Consider the following 14,650-nt stretch of genomic DNA (forward strand, 5'->3'; position numbering starts at 1 on the left):
AAGCAAGAATTTTTGTAATTTTGTCCTAAATGAATTTATTGTCCAACAACCCCTCACATCACTCGGAAGCGAGTACCAGTTTTTAGCAACTGAAACTGTAAAGAATGAAGAATATAAAGATGTCTTGTGGCAGGGTATAATGAGTAAATTATTGTGATGAGAGTTGGTACTTAGCCGATAATATTCAGATAAATTTCGAAAACGAGAAGCCAAGTAGATTGAGGTAGTGGTGCGCAGAATTTGAAACAAGAGAATAAGAGAATGCAGGGCTCGTCGATCGCTTAGCCTTAACTAAGACAAAGTTTGAAAAGACGGGGAAACATAATCATACTTACGAATATTGCAAATGTAACGGACGCACACATTATGCACACGTTGTAGCCTGCTGCTCAAATTCGCACTTAATATAACATTGCAGTAGTCGAAGTGTGGCATCATGACTGTTTGTACAAGCATTAATTTTAGTTTATCAGGAAGAAAGTGCTTCAATTGCTTTAATGAGTGAATAATCGAAAATATTTTTTTTCTGAAAGTGTGATTCACTTATTCTTTCTATTCCAGGTGACAATCCATATAGATTCCAAGGTTCTTCACAGTCGAGCTAGTTGGAATAGTAGTATTATTTTATTATTTACAATTATCGGTGGCAAATTTTGTTTGCCACACTTACATCTTCGGTGTTCTATTAAGACAGCCTGAAACTTACTTGCATTTAAATTAAGTCCGTTCGTTTTGGACAATAAGGACATTGAATTCAAGTCATCATTAACTTCAGTTATAGCGTCAGTTAGGTAATTAGGTAGAGTATGCAGATAGATTTGTATGTCGTCAGCATATATAGTGAGGATCACGTAAGTTCAGTTCCCAAACAGCAAATATTTCCGCCTTGTCAGTGTTGCCAACTGTTACCAGATATCACCACATGTAGTAAAATCACGATCCTATGTACTGAATGACTTCTTTACTCACCGTACTTTACCTTAATGTTGGAAGGTTATTCTAAATAGTTTCAATAATAATGAGAAATGTATTGCTATGTTCTATTCTTTTATTCCTTTACATTATTATTAGTATTAGCATTAATAGGTTACTAGACGTAAATATACAACAAAGTATAGTATATAATATTCAAGAATCAAATCTGTTCCAAGACCAATTAAATTATTGTCACTTCACTTCAAAGATTCCAGCGTACATATACTGTACTTCCTAAAGGTAGATAAATTAATAACCAATTGACTTTTGGTTGGAATTCGAATGAACTTCTGATTATCTTTTGAAATTAGTAAGGAAATGGATAATACAACTAGGCTAAAACTGAAATAATAATAAATCAACTTAAAAAATTATTTTGGTCCTTAAAAGCCATAAGTAATTTCACTTCTAGATACCTTTTTAAAGATTTCATTTGTTTGTAAATTGCTTAATAATGCTACACTTACACTTATTATTTCTGCAACTCCACGTCTGTAATTGAAAAAATGTATGATACATAACTGTGAAGTCTCTTTTTGGCTCTTGTGTCCTAAATTTAAATAAGAAAAAACAAATGATTCAAGAAATGTGAGCTGGTGAAAATTAAATACTCAATTAATAAAATAATTACTACCAAAAGAATATTTTATTAATTCTATACAAAAGATGGATTACACAGAACAGATGGCCAGAAATCATAGATTTATACACAACATTCAGCATGAAACGATCATCAAAAAATGCTTTTTGTACACAATAACATCTTTCAAACGAAGTGATAAGTAATAACTACAATTAATAATTATCTACAAGCTGTAAAAGGGAATAAAATAGTATATTGTTGAAATTAGGGGGTTATGGTTTATTACGTGTATTTATAATTTTAATTACTTTTTCTACATTTAATTATATTTTAATTTCTATTAGATTAGTTGGTGGTGTGGTTGTTAGTTTTATCTGTGTACGTCAGACTATTAAGGAAAAACTGAAAGAAATATTAAATCTACTATCTACTTTATATAACAATATTTAATCAAGAACTGAATATTACTATTAATTTAATAACATATGACCCAAAATATCTCCAAGTCCAGACAATACACATGCTGATTTTCTTAAACATGTTGGCAAACAAGCAAACTCACTACTTTTATCTTGTAATCTCATCTAAAATACAATATCTGTCTGGAGAAAATCTACCATAACATCAATTTTGAAAAGCAATTATTCAACTAATATCTTTTCGAGTTATCGACAGATACCACTTACTAGTATGATAGCCAAAATTATGGAAGAGATGATTTCATAGATTGAATTGGTTCCTGGAATCTAGTAACTAACTTTCATTTTATTGGGTTGACTTTAGAGAATTGCATTCAACAAATGGACAGATTTTAAATTTTAGTCAAGATATTAAAGATATTTTAAACAGAAAACAAAACAACTTAACAATTTTAATTTATTTTCAAGGATCATATGGCTCTGTAGATATAAATCACTTAAGAAATTGCAAACTTAGGGTGTCCATGATAAAGTGTTACACTGGGTCAGTGACTTGATTATTTGATTCATTGTCACAAATATGTAAATAGAGACAGATTCATCTGGGCTTCCCACATTGTTGTTTTCAGGAATACATTTTCCAATATTAATGTCGATAGTCTAACTAAAGAAATAGATCTTATGATAATCTCATCATTTGCAGAAAATATGGTTGTCTAGAACAAAAAATCACAGTCTACAAATATTAATAAACTGAGCCAAAATCCCAACAGACTTTTTGACTCTACTTGGAGAACTCAAACTTGCTCAATTAAGGGAAACTTTACTAATAAAACACAATCCCAAGTTATTTCAAAATGAATAGTATATAAGTTAACTTTAACAGATGATGTTAAGAAATGTGATACTTCTCCAGACATTTTAAAAATCATTAGAAACGATAAATGATCTGGTCAGTGAGTGACTACATACAGTATTTTTTATAGATGGATCCTGTTTACCAAGCCATAGATGTAGTGGTGTTGTAGTACAATACCAGTATATTCCCTTTTACAGGAAATTATATTCAAACACTTGTTTGCCCCATTTTAACCGTGACAATGCTTTTTAGCATTTTAAACATTCCGGTTATTGTATTGTGTTTAGTGAAAGATTTTAGATAAGGGTGCAAATAGCCATAGTAGCTGACGAGCCCTTTTTAAACGCCACTAACTAACTAACTAACTAACTAACTAACTAACTAACTAACTTCAAACACTGACTAATTTTGATAGTGAAAATTTAGATACACTTTTAAGCTTACAAAATCTCCAGTATCGACTTCATAAATCTGAGAAGGCTGTCATACTATCAGATTCAAAATCAGATGTTCTTGCTGCAGTAATGGACGTAACAGCATGAAATCTCAATATTTTACAGTGTTTTAATATTTTAAGCAAAATGGTCGAATTACATCGATGACTGGTACTTCCGTGGATCCATGAACTTCATGGAGTGGGAGGTAATGAGGTAGCTGAAAGGTAGCAAAATTACTGTAAGGTTATCTATACCTGCATCTTACCACACTGTTAAAAGAATAACAAGATCAGAACATGACAATGTGGTAACAAAAATCGGAATGATTCTAAAGCAAATGAAAAAATTGCAATAGGCCATCCGGCATCTGCTCCACGATGGAGGAAAATCCTCAGAAGAAACCAACTAATCAGACCAAATGGGGGATCCAAACTACCCTCGAGTGCAGCTCTGAATTTGCAGGCCAACGAGTCTACCGACTAAGCTACATTGGTGGCTCCACTAAAAATATGAAGTACATGGCACTCAGATTATTAAATTGACAAACCTAAACAATTATTCATCAGTTAAGCTATAAAATATAATACATAGCAAGCAAGTTAATTCAATTTAAAAGTATAAACAATTCAATCAGTTGAAATATACAGAAACTGATAATAAATATCATGCAAATTACTTCACATTACAAGCATAAACAATTCATCACTTGTGGTATACAGCCTACTATTTAATTTACAGCACATACAATTCATCAGTTAAGCTATAGACCTACAGTCTACTATTCAATTTACAGCATATATAATTCATCAATTAAGCGAAACAAAAATATAGTACAATACATAGTAAAAATAATACACCTAATTTAATAACTGAACTTCTATGAAAATCTACAGTGGCAGTACTCATATTATGACAGGCCATGATTGTCTCAAATATTTACAAAGAACTGATATTTCAGAATCTCCCCATGCCATTTCTGAAATCTCAATGAAGATATGGATCATTGTCTTGACTGTTTAACTTTACATAGCTTTCAATCATCTGGTTAAATATTGGAGTGCAAGATAACAAATGACATCAACTGCTGAACACTTGGTATCAATCAACCAACAACTTCATTACATTAAAGGGGAAAAAAAACTGAAAGAATTAATTGTATATAGACACAACACATAAGACAAGGCCGCTTCAGAACAGTAATTGGCAAGGCTCTGTTGTTTTAGGATTCTTATGTAGATTCAATTTCACCTGAAAGAAAAAAGTAGCATCTATAAGTAGTAGTAGTAGTAGTAGTAAAGATAATAATAATAATAATAATAATAATAATAATAATAATAATAATAATAATAATAATGACTGTAAAGTATGGAAATTAATATTGCAATGTAATATCAAAAGGTGATTTCACACCATCAACTCTTATCATTTAGTACAACTCTTATCATTTAGTACAACAAATCTATTATATTCAGTTGCAATCACCAGTAGCTGTTCTTTCCTCCATTTTGTTGTTGGCTGATTTTTCACAAGTCTGCTATGATATGCAGCACTATCCATGACAATAACGCATTGCCCTAATGTTCTCAGGTCAACAACTGTGTTTGCACCCACTTCTCAACTACAGGGCTATTCATAGCACTATGGTAGTCCTGACTTTTCTTTCAATTGCATGAAAAAATTAAATCAGCACCTGCAATAAAAATTATACCTGGGCATATAATTATGTCACATGAATTCACAGCATTTAAATAAAGAAAATAAAACATAACATAACATAACATGACATGACATGAGATCCTCTTTGGTGAAAGGCTTTCCCACGTTTTTATTTAGTCACCAATTTTTATATTTTTGTACCCTGATTTAAAAAATTACTCTTGCCAAATTTATGTAAAATATAAATCAATATAACTTACCGAGTATAAATCCACCTTTCGTTCCGGCATCTAATCTTCCACCCTCATTTGTTGGTCTATGAATAACACCATTCATGTCACTGGAAACTTCACCTGGTTTATTCATGAATAAGTGGGTGATCATACTTAAAAAAACAGAGAGAGAAAAGCAATTCACATTGACACTCTAAGAGACACAAAAATTTTGAAGACAGGAAAACCGTTCAAGAATTTTATAACTAACCTCTAGTTATAATATGAAACTATTAATTGCAAAACATGTTGTTCCCACCTGAATTCATTACTAGTAGCCTATATTAATTGTAATTTCATATTCCACATAAGTGTTAATCTATTTGTTAGTAAAAAATTCAATCACTCAATGTCTCACAATACATTGAAATTTACCATTCATAAAAATCCAAGTCTCATCCAAGAATACTACGGGTTTAGGGTTCTCACGCTCCACATTTCTTATATATTCTCTTAAAAACGAATAACATCACTTTCTCATACATGTGTATAAGGATCCCCTTTGCTCCATAGAAATTTCATCTCTTTCAAAATTTTTTTCACCGATGATAAGGATACTCTAAATAAATATGTTTCATAATCATCATTCATATGTTCCAGAACTTTTGCTGCTGTTAGTACTTCCCCTGTAACAGTAAATGAAAATTATGCCATATTTTTATACATAGGCCTATGACTAATATCAGAATTACATTGCATAAATCAACACAATAATTCCTGTAACTTCCCTACCTTTATGTAACTTGTCATAAATAAATCTCGCAATTGCATCTTTCGTAAAATCATCAGCATCAGTCACTGGATGTTTACGTAGTCTATGTTTTCCTGGTGTCACGAGTGGGGTCCCCTTGTGTGAATTGATCACTTTCGTGGCTGTAGTTAAGCCAAGCTGTAATAACAAACAATAACATAATACTTCTAAAAATTGTTATATCATAAAATTCATGCATAATACCAACATTTACAGCTATATGAATAGAAAATGATCAACATGTTAGGTTGGGTCTACGATAGGTTTAAGTAGGCTAATATTTAGGTAATTCTCCAGAAAAGCTACACCAAAGAAGGCATAATTTTATTTTGTTTAATTGATTTCTGTGATATTTACATAGTGATGAACACGTGGTTTTAGTGCACAGCCACAAATACTTTCAGCACAAAAATCCTTTGACACTTACCTGTATATTCTAATGCATTGTTGTAGTCCCTCCCTCAAACTTGTTACTAATTACCAATATAACATGCGAGAGGTCCAGGACGAAGAGAAATGGTTAGTTTCCCAGTAGTGCGTCCTCGTCCTCTCGAGTGTTATATCTTAACAAGTACTTTGGGTGGGGTAGCTTTTCTGAAGAAACACCATATTTAATATTACTTAGACCAGTCATGAATAAATTATTCAGCCAGAGTCAACGTTCCTATGCTTTATAGAGTATGTTATATAGTTATTATATAAAACTGAATTATTTTTAAGCACCATAACAGGCCAACATTCATGTAATATTTGCTGCAATATCAAGTTAATAATTACAATATGACTTGTATTTTCTTCGGCCGATGTGGCATGTAAATTGTGATCTGAACGGTTAATTTAATACCAAAAGAGAAAACTGGAAATTTACTTTCGTGCTGTTTGATTACTTGTTCGTCTAATTTGTAAATGTATTTAAGCTATCACCTACTGCAGTATTACAGTATCTTAAATGTATTTAGTTTGGCAATATGAAAATCACTGACTTGATTAAACATTAGGCCTAACCTAAAAATTTGTTTTGTTTGACCACAATCATGAAATTATTAGTGCAAACTCCTAAAACTGAATACCACTTTGAAATGTATGCTTAAGAATACTTACTCCTAATAATTGTCCTATTCTGGTTGTAATTGCTGTCTCCGTTAGCATAATTCCTTCTTCATTATCTTCTTTCTTCAACTCATTATACACGTGAACTACAGATTTCTGAAGCGTACTCTGAATGCCACACATTTTCTTCCTTGGAGGAGTCACTGCAACACTATTTCATTTTTTTGACATAGTAATAAAAATCTAAACACGAAAGAAATTCATTAAAATTTGAAATAATATTTCTATCCATTACCCACGTGCATTATCACGCCCAAGTATATTATATTCATTCGTACTTATCTGACTATTCTTGAATTATAACCACAACGCAACACATAACATAACTATTATGTATTAATATTAATACTAATATTAATTAATTATTAATAAGTTCGAATTTCACTATCTTCCAGTAACCGGCTGAGAAATCTAGTACAATTTTAATTTCATGGAACTCCAGTACCGGCAAATATTGTCGATATTTGCCTCAGCTGCCAACATACCGGTTACAAAATCACTACCATTTATAGTATTTGTCAGTATCGAAATTCGAAACGAAGTTGGCAAAAGAAAATTCAACCTTCAAACTAGAAAATCACCATAATCCACTAGCATTTGTAGTAATGGGGGAAAAATGGTTAGGTTTCACCCTTAGGGTATCAAGTTACCTGGTCTTCCCTATAGTGTCGGCAATATGTTAGATTAGAAGAAATATCATGAATATAAGTAGAAAATAGTAAAGGTCCTAGGACAGAGGCTTGTGGTATGTCAGTCTTCGTGGTACGCCACGTGGAATACGATTATTAATAGATACGCACTGTTGGGGTTCACGAAGGTAGGAGTTCATCCATGCCAAAATATTATCAGAAAAATGCTGTGCTCTTAATTTTGAAATTAATCAGCTAACGTCTACAGTGTCCAAGGCTTTGGAGTAGTCTAAAAGTGATAGTATTGTGATTTGTCCTTTATGTAAAGTTTCACGTATATCCTCAGTCACTTTAAGCAGTGCGATCTTGCTATGTCTCGTTCTGAAGCCTAATTGATACGAGTCAAGAGTATTGCGTGTATTGAGGTAATCTGTCAATTGTTTGTGCACAATTCGTTCCAAAACTTTTGAGAGAACAGGAAGAATACTAATTGGTCTATAGTCATTATTTCTTATGGGTAACTTAATTTTAGGAATGGGACGGACAATAGCCTTTTTCCATAATTCTGGGTAATGTGAAGTCATTTTCGTTGCATTGAATATGGGCCTATGGGTTACTCTCGGGCGAATTATGTCTATAATATTTTGTTCAGAAGTTCTATATTTATATTGTCTACTTCTTGTGATTTTGACTTGATTCTCTTTAGTGCTGATTTTATGTCAGAGGGCGTTATGTAGGTAAAGAAGAACTTGTCACCTGCTGGGGCGGGTGTAGAGATTAATTCGTTAATATTATGTTGTTTTGTTGCGGCGTCAGTTGCGTGAGTAGTGGTGGTTGTGAAGTGTTTGCTCAGATAATCTAGACAAAAATTATTTTCAATTTGTGACTTAGACTGTTCCAGTACCATTCATCTTACATTTCTCCACATATCAGATGCTCTAATATTATTATCAATGAGGCTGTAAGCATGTTTAAGCTTAGCACTTCTAGTGGTCTGTGTGGTCATATTTCTTAGTCGATTCTACCGCAAGAAATCTGTGTAACTTTTTAGTCTCTGAAATTTCCAACAGACTTCGTCTCTTTGTCTGATGAGTGATCGGATTTCTATAGTCATCTAGGGAGCTGGAGGTTTCGTAATACGTATAGTTTTTATTGGGGCATGTTTGTCATAATATGATATTATATTATAATGGAATAACAAGGTTGTTAAAAGCTTCAAATTTTCCCTCAAATGTCACGTTATTGCAGTAATAACGCATCAGAAATTAAAGAGGCGTCGTTGATATGTCGCAGAGTGTTATGTCGTAGTTCCCTATACGGAATAAGTTTTGGTGTTGCCTTAGGACACTGCAATGAATATGCGACAAAATATAATATCTTGTGCAGAATGTCTAAAAGTGAATTTTCTAGGTCAGATAAATGATTATTTATCTTGGGTTGTATATAAATGACAAATAGAAGACACTTTTGAAGACTTGCATAAATTTCAATAAACAGATATTCAGGCCGTGCACTGTACTCGGAAGGAGAATGAAAAATAAATTTAGTATACATCTTCTTTACACAACTTTTAACACTGTATCACTTCGAAATAAATTTAGGTAGGAGATTCGATCTAATGTATGCTGCTACACCGCAGCCTCCTTTGCCTATTCTGTAACCATTAATAACTACAAGAGAAGAAGAAAATGTAGGCTTCAACCAGCGAATATGGAATAAAATTCATTGCAGTGACAAATAATGCTTTGACTATTGAAGTGTGCTACCTTAAAGTTAGTGGGGAGGGAAGTGAAAGATTCTTTAAGAAGATCAGCTATAGTCGGTGTAGAAAGAGACGGAGGGTCAGTGACATTCCTGGACAGGTTTGCTCTATTGTTAAAAGAGGGTGAGTTACACCCGAAGGTGATTCGCTAGGGGTTGTTGATAGGTTCAAACTTGTCGGAATTTCAATGGTTGCAACTTACGAACTATTGAAACTAAAAACTGCACTTACAATTGAAGACGAAACGTAGCTATCCCCTAGATTAATTGGTTAATTAAAACTAATACAAGAGAAAAAACACTCAGTACTCAATGTCTGCTGTAGATGTTATAGCCGCTTTCCATTGCGTCATCAACAGTTCATTGCGTAATCCGAAACGCGTGGTGCAATCTTACAAAAGCTTGTAACGTAACTGGGTTAGATCCTCTCTAAGCATAATACCGCTATTTTAAGCTTCTTTTTATTCCGATACATTTCACTGCATTTTTCATAACTAACTAACTTAGCTATTATTAATTATTATATGAGGGGAGAATACGATTGTTTTTTATGATTCTAGTCAAGAATAGTTCAGTCATTCATTCATAGTATTCTGTCCAAGAGCAGGTACTTCATTGCAAACCCAGCATTATTCAATCTTTCCTATTTTCTGCTTTCCTCTTTGTCACGGCATATGATCTATAGCTTATATCTTAATGTCGTCTATCATCTGAAATCTTCTTCTGCCCAGAACTCTTCTTCCGTTCACCATTTCTACCAGTGCATCTTTGAGTAGGCAGTTTCTTCTCAGTCAGTGATCTAACCAATTCCTTTTTCTCTTCCTGATCAGTTTCAGCATCATTCTTTCTTCATCCACTCTTTCCAACACAGCTGCGTTTCTTATTGTCTTCTCCATATTCATATTTCAGATGGTTCTAGTCGCTTCTCTTCACTTCGTTGTAATGTCCATGGTTCTGCTCCATACAATGTTACACTCCACACAAAGTACTTCACTAGTCTCTTCCTTGGTTCTTTTTCCAGAGACCCGTCGCAAGATACTTATTTGTACTTTAAAAGCTTCCTTTGCAATTTATTCCCTCTTTTTGACTTGCTAGCAGCAGCTCATCAGTTAACGCTTAGAAATATTTAATTCATGAGGCCGGTTCACTTGTAAGGCAAATTTAAATATCTTACTACGACGGCAGTGTAAGTAAGAATGATCACAAACATCGTTGAATTTTGACGTGGATAAACAAACCACAAATGATATTATCTTGAAGTCCTCTCATTCATGCTAACCTCTTGACCATGTAGGATGTCGGCACATATTAGGGGTTTCAAATTTGAGGAGCATCGTTTCAAATTGTGATATGTCCAAGAAACTATTTTTTAACAGGAATGACAAAAAACTGAATTGCACGTAAACTGGGCAAGTTTTCAAAAAAAAAAAAAAAAAAAAAAAAAAAAGGAGAAAGAAAAATTTGATATTTCAATATTTCTGGTGCACGTATAGAAACTTTCACAAGTGAAATCTTTTATTATTCATGTGTCACGATATTAAAAGGAATGTTTTGGATATAATATGTATTGATGCTCACATTGTAGGTAATTGCGTTATCAGAAAACTATAATAAGACAAATACATCAAATAACGCATTATTACTATCAATATGAAACAGTAACATTACGTATTAATACCAAATAACAATTTACAAATTTAAAAACTTTTTTTCTGCTGTCAAAAGGCTTCTTCAAATTCTATTCTAGCCTCCAGTTTCCTCTAGCTAGTCATAAGCTATCATACCACCATAATTCTTATAGCCTGCAATCATAGTTTTTGAATTGATTATATCATCATAGAAATCTATGTGTTATATTCTTCCAATGACTCACAAACCATAAGTTAAAATATTATTCACAACAGTATTCTTTGCTTCATTCTGCTGTTTGGTGCAACTAGAGATGATGCAAGAACAAGAAGCATTCCTTTTCCTTTTTAACAATGATTATGAATTTCTTTGATGGATCACCACAGCTATAAGTGGGCTCTATTTTCACCCTCTTATGGTTTCATCTTTAATCGACTTTGTACATAATTCCTCTTATTTCATTGATACCATCAATATTCTTAGAATATTCACCCATTGTTTTGCAGTTCCTCACATTCCGTTCCTAACTGAAAATGTAAACACAACCCACAGATTTATGACTATTATTTAATGTTTAGATGTCTGCATTTGAGTTTTTTCGAAAAGTATTTTTCCAACACAAAAAAATTAATTTTGGACATAATACGATTTGATCCAGACACTTTACTGGACCGAATAATATGATTTGAAACAACAGCCACTTTTGAATACTTTTTTTTCACGCACTACAAATACAATTTGAAACGATCACACTTCACAACATGAAAAAAACAGAATAACAAATTGCAATAAAATGTATCAAACTCAATTTCTTTCGTCGATGGATTTAATGTGGTTCGAAACGATGCTCCTTTGACTTTTCTCAGTGCTAAATATAGATTGCGACAAATTAAAGTGCAAATTTGTAAGAAATTGATCAGAACTTCACTAAGTTATTTCTAATAGTAATAACATAGGCGTGAAGAAACATGTAGCACAAAATACATTTATTTCGTTTTGCAAATAGCCCAATATTATGAAAATCGATCTGTCTTGTGTTCAGTCATTTTAAGTGTTTCAGTGGAGTTATTCGAGCAGAGAGTAACAAGTTGATTCTGTTGGTATATTTCAACCGGGGTTTATCGACGTTGACAATAAAACACAATAAAATTAATTTTGGAAATAATACGATTTGATCCAGACGTTTTACTGGACCGAATATGATTTGAAACAACAGCCACTTTTTAATACTTGTTTTCACGCACTACAAATACAATTTGAAACAATCACACTTCATAACATGAAAGACAGAATAACAAATTGTAACAAAATGTATCAAACTCATTTTCGTCCGTCAATGGACTTAATGTGGTTCGAAACGATGCTCCTTTGACTTTTCTCAGTACTAAATATAGGTTGAGAGAAATGAAAGTGCGAATTTGTAAGAAATTGCTCAGAACTTCACTAAGTTATTTCTAATAACATACACGTAAAGAAATATATAACACAAAATACATTTATTTCGTTTTGCAAATAGTCCAATATTATAAAAATCGATCTGTCTTGTGTGCAGTCATTTTATGTGTTTCAGTGGAGTTATTCGGGCAGAGAGTAACAAGTTGATTCTGTTGGTATATTTCAACCGGGCTTTATCGACGTTGACAATAAAACACAATAAAATTAATTTTGGACATAATACGATTTGATCCAGACGTTTTACTGGACCGAAAATGATTTGAAACAACAGCCACTTTTGAATACTTGTTTTCACGCACTACAAATACAATTGAAGAGTCCACTGCAAGAATGATGGATGTCATTTGGAGTACATTTTGAAGGAGAAGCAATTGAAAGTTTGAAATCTTAGCGCTCAAAGCTTAACTGTGATTTTCCGATCATTACTGGATAATGACTATCAGTGTTAATGCCATATGACTCTCTATGTACATTCTATATGTCTTAAGCTATGCATTGACAGTCTTGGTTCATTTTCGACAAGAAAGTGACATCCATCATTCTTGCAGTGGACTCTTCAATTTGAAACAATCACACTTCATAACATGAAAGACGGAATAACAAATTTTAACAAAATGTATCAAACTCAATTTTGTCCGTCAATAGACTTAATGTGGTTCGAAACGATGCTCCTTTGACTTTTCTCAGTGCTAAATATAGATTGCGACAAATTAAAGTGCAAATTTGTAAGAAATTGATCAGAACTTCACTAAGTTATTTCTAATAGTAATAACATAGGCGTGAAGAAACATGTAGCACAAAATACATTTATTTCGTTTTGCAAATAGCCCAATATTATGAAAATCGATCTGTCTTGTGTTCAGTCATTTTAAGTGTTTCAGTGGAGTTATTCGGGCAGAGAGTAACAAGTTGATTCTGTTGGTATATTTCAACCGGGGTTTATCGACATTGACAATAAAACACAATAAAATTAATTTTGGAAATAATACGATTTTATCCCGACGTTTTACTGGACCGAATATGATTTGAAACAACAGCCACTTTTTAATACTTGTTTTCACGCACTACAAATACAATTTGAAACAATCACACTTCATAACATGAAAGACAGAATAACAAATTGTAACAAAATGTATCAAACTCATTTTGGTCCGTCAATGGACTTAATGTGGTTCGAAACGATGCTCCTTTGACTTTTCTCAGTGCTAAATATAGGTGGAGACAAATGAAATTGCGAATTTGTAAGAAATTGCTCAGAACTTCACAAAGTTATTTCTAATAACATATACGTGAAGAAACATGTAGCACAAAATAAATTTATTTCGTTTTCAAATAGTTCAGTATTATGAAAATCGATCTGTCTTGTGTGCAGTCATTTTATGTGTTTCAGTGGAGTTATTCGGGCAGAGAATAACAAGTTGATTCTGTTGGTATATTTCAACCGGGGTTTATCGACGTTGACAGAAGATCGATTGGAAGTTGTCGTGTCCGACATTTCCCCTGTGCTGTACAAAATCTCTTCGTCTCTCCTCTCTGCTCTCCTACATGTCCCACCCATACTTTCTCTTTCTCCAACTTTCAGTTGCTCGCTCTTGTTCCTCCCTTAATCTTTTCCTACTCCCAGTGACCGGCCGATGCTGAGTCCGGCTCCTGCACCGCCATCTGTCAAAATGGAAAGTCTCCCCTGCTGTCGCTGTTATTTTGGGTTATTTTCCAGACATTCTACGAGTGCACAAATACACTTCAAGTAAAATAACAGTAATGAAATTCATACAATTCTTACAACACTTTTATTCTCAACGTTGCCCAATCATCTTTCGATTCTGCGGTCACTGCAGCTCACGAGCAAACATTCTGCTTGGGACAGATAATAGTTATTTATGATACTTGTGAGGTAAGTGCATCTTTATTGCACGAGTGGAAAGATTTAAGCACGAGGCGTCAGCCGAGTGCTTAAATTACACGAGTGCAATAAAGATCACGCTCACAAGTACCATACGTAATTTTATCCATGACCATAACGAAAAATTATGTTTTATAAAAGAAAATATGTTGAAAATAAGTCCTCATGTAATCACATACCATGGCATGGATTTTAGAATCAATACGTGTAC

General features: G+C 33.1%; 1 long non-coding RNA gene across 2 annotated transcripts; it reads right to left on the reverse strand.

Annotated features, from left to right (window-relative positions):
* Positions 1–1,606: 1,606 nt before the first annotated feature.
* LOC138691290 (uncharacterized) lies at positions 1,607–7,721 on the reverse strand. Of its 2 annotated transcripts, XR_011329803.1 has the most exons (6): positions 7,054–7,721; positions 5,934–6,090; positions 5,577–5,827; positions 5,190–5,314; positions 4,756–4,963; positions 1,607–4,521 (listed from the first exon to the last, which is right to left on the reverse strand). It is a non-coding gene; the product is annotated as an uncharacterized lncRNA (long non-coding RNA). The 2 variants fall into 2 exon arrangements; XR_011329802.1 differs by having other exon boundaries at positions 4,756–5,314.
* Between the last annotated feature and the right edge of the window lie 6,929 nt (positions 7,722–14,650).

This window comes from Periplaneta americana, chromosome 16, assembly GCF_040183065.1.
Source record: "Periplaneta americana isolate PAMFEO1 chromosome 16, P.americana_PAMFEO1_priV1, whole genome shotgun sequence".
Taxonomy (NCBI): domain Eukaryota; kingdom Metazoa; phylum Arthropoda; class Insecta; order Blattodea; family Blattidae; genus Periplaneta; species Periplaneta americana.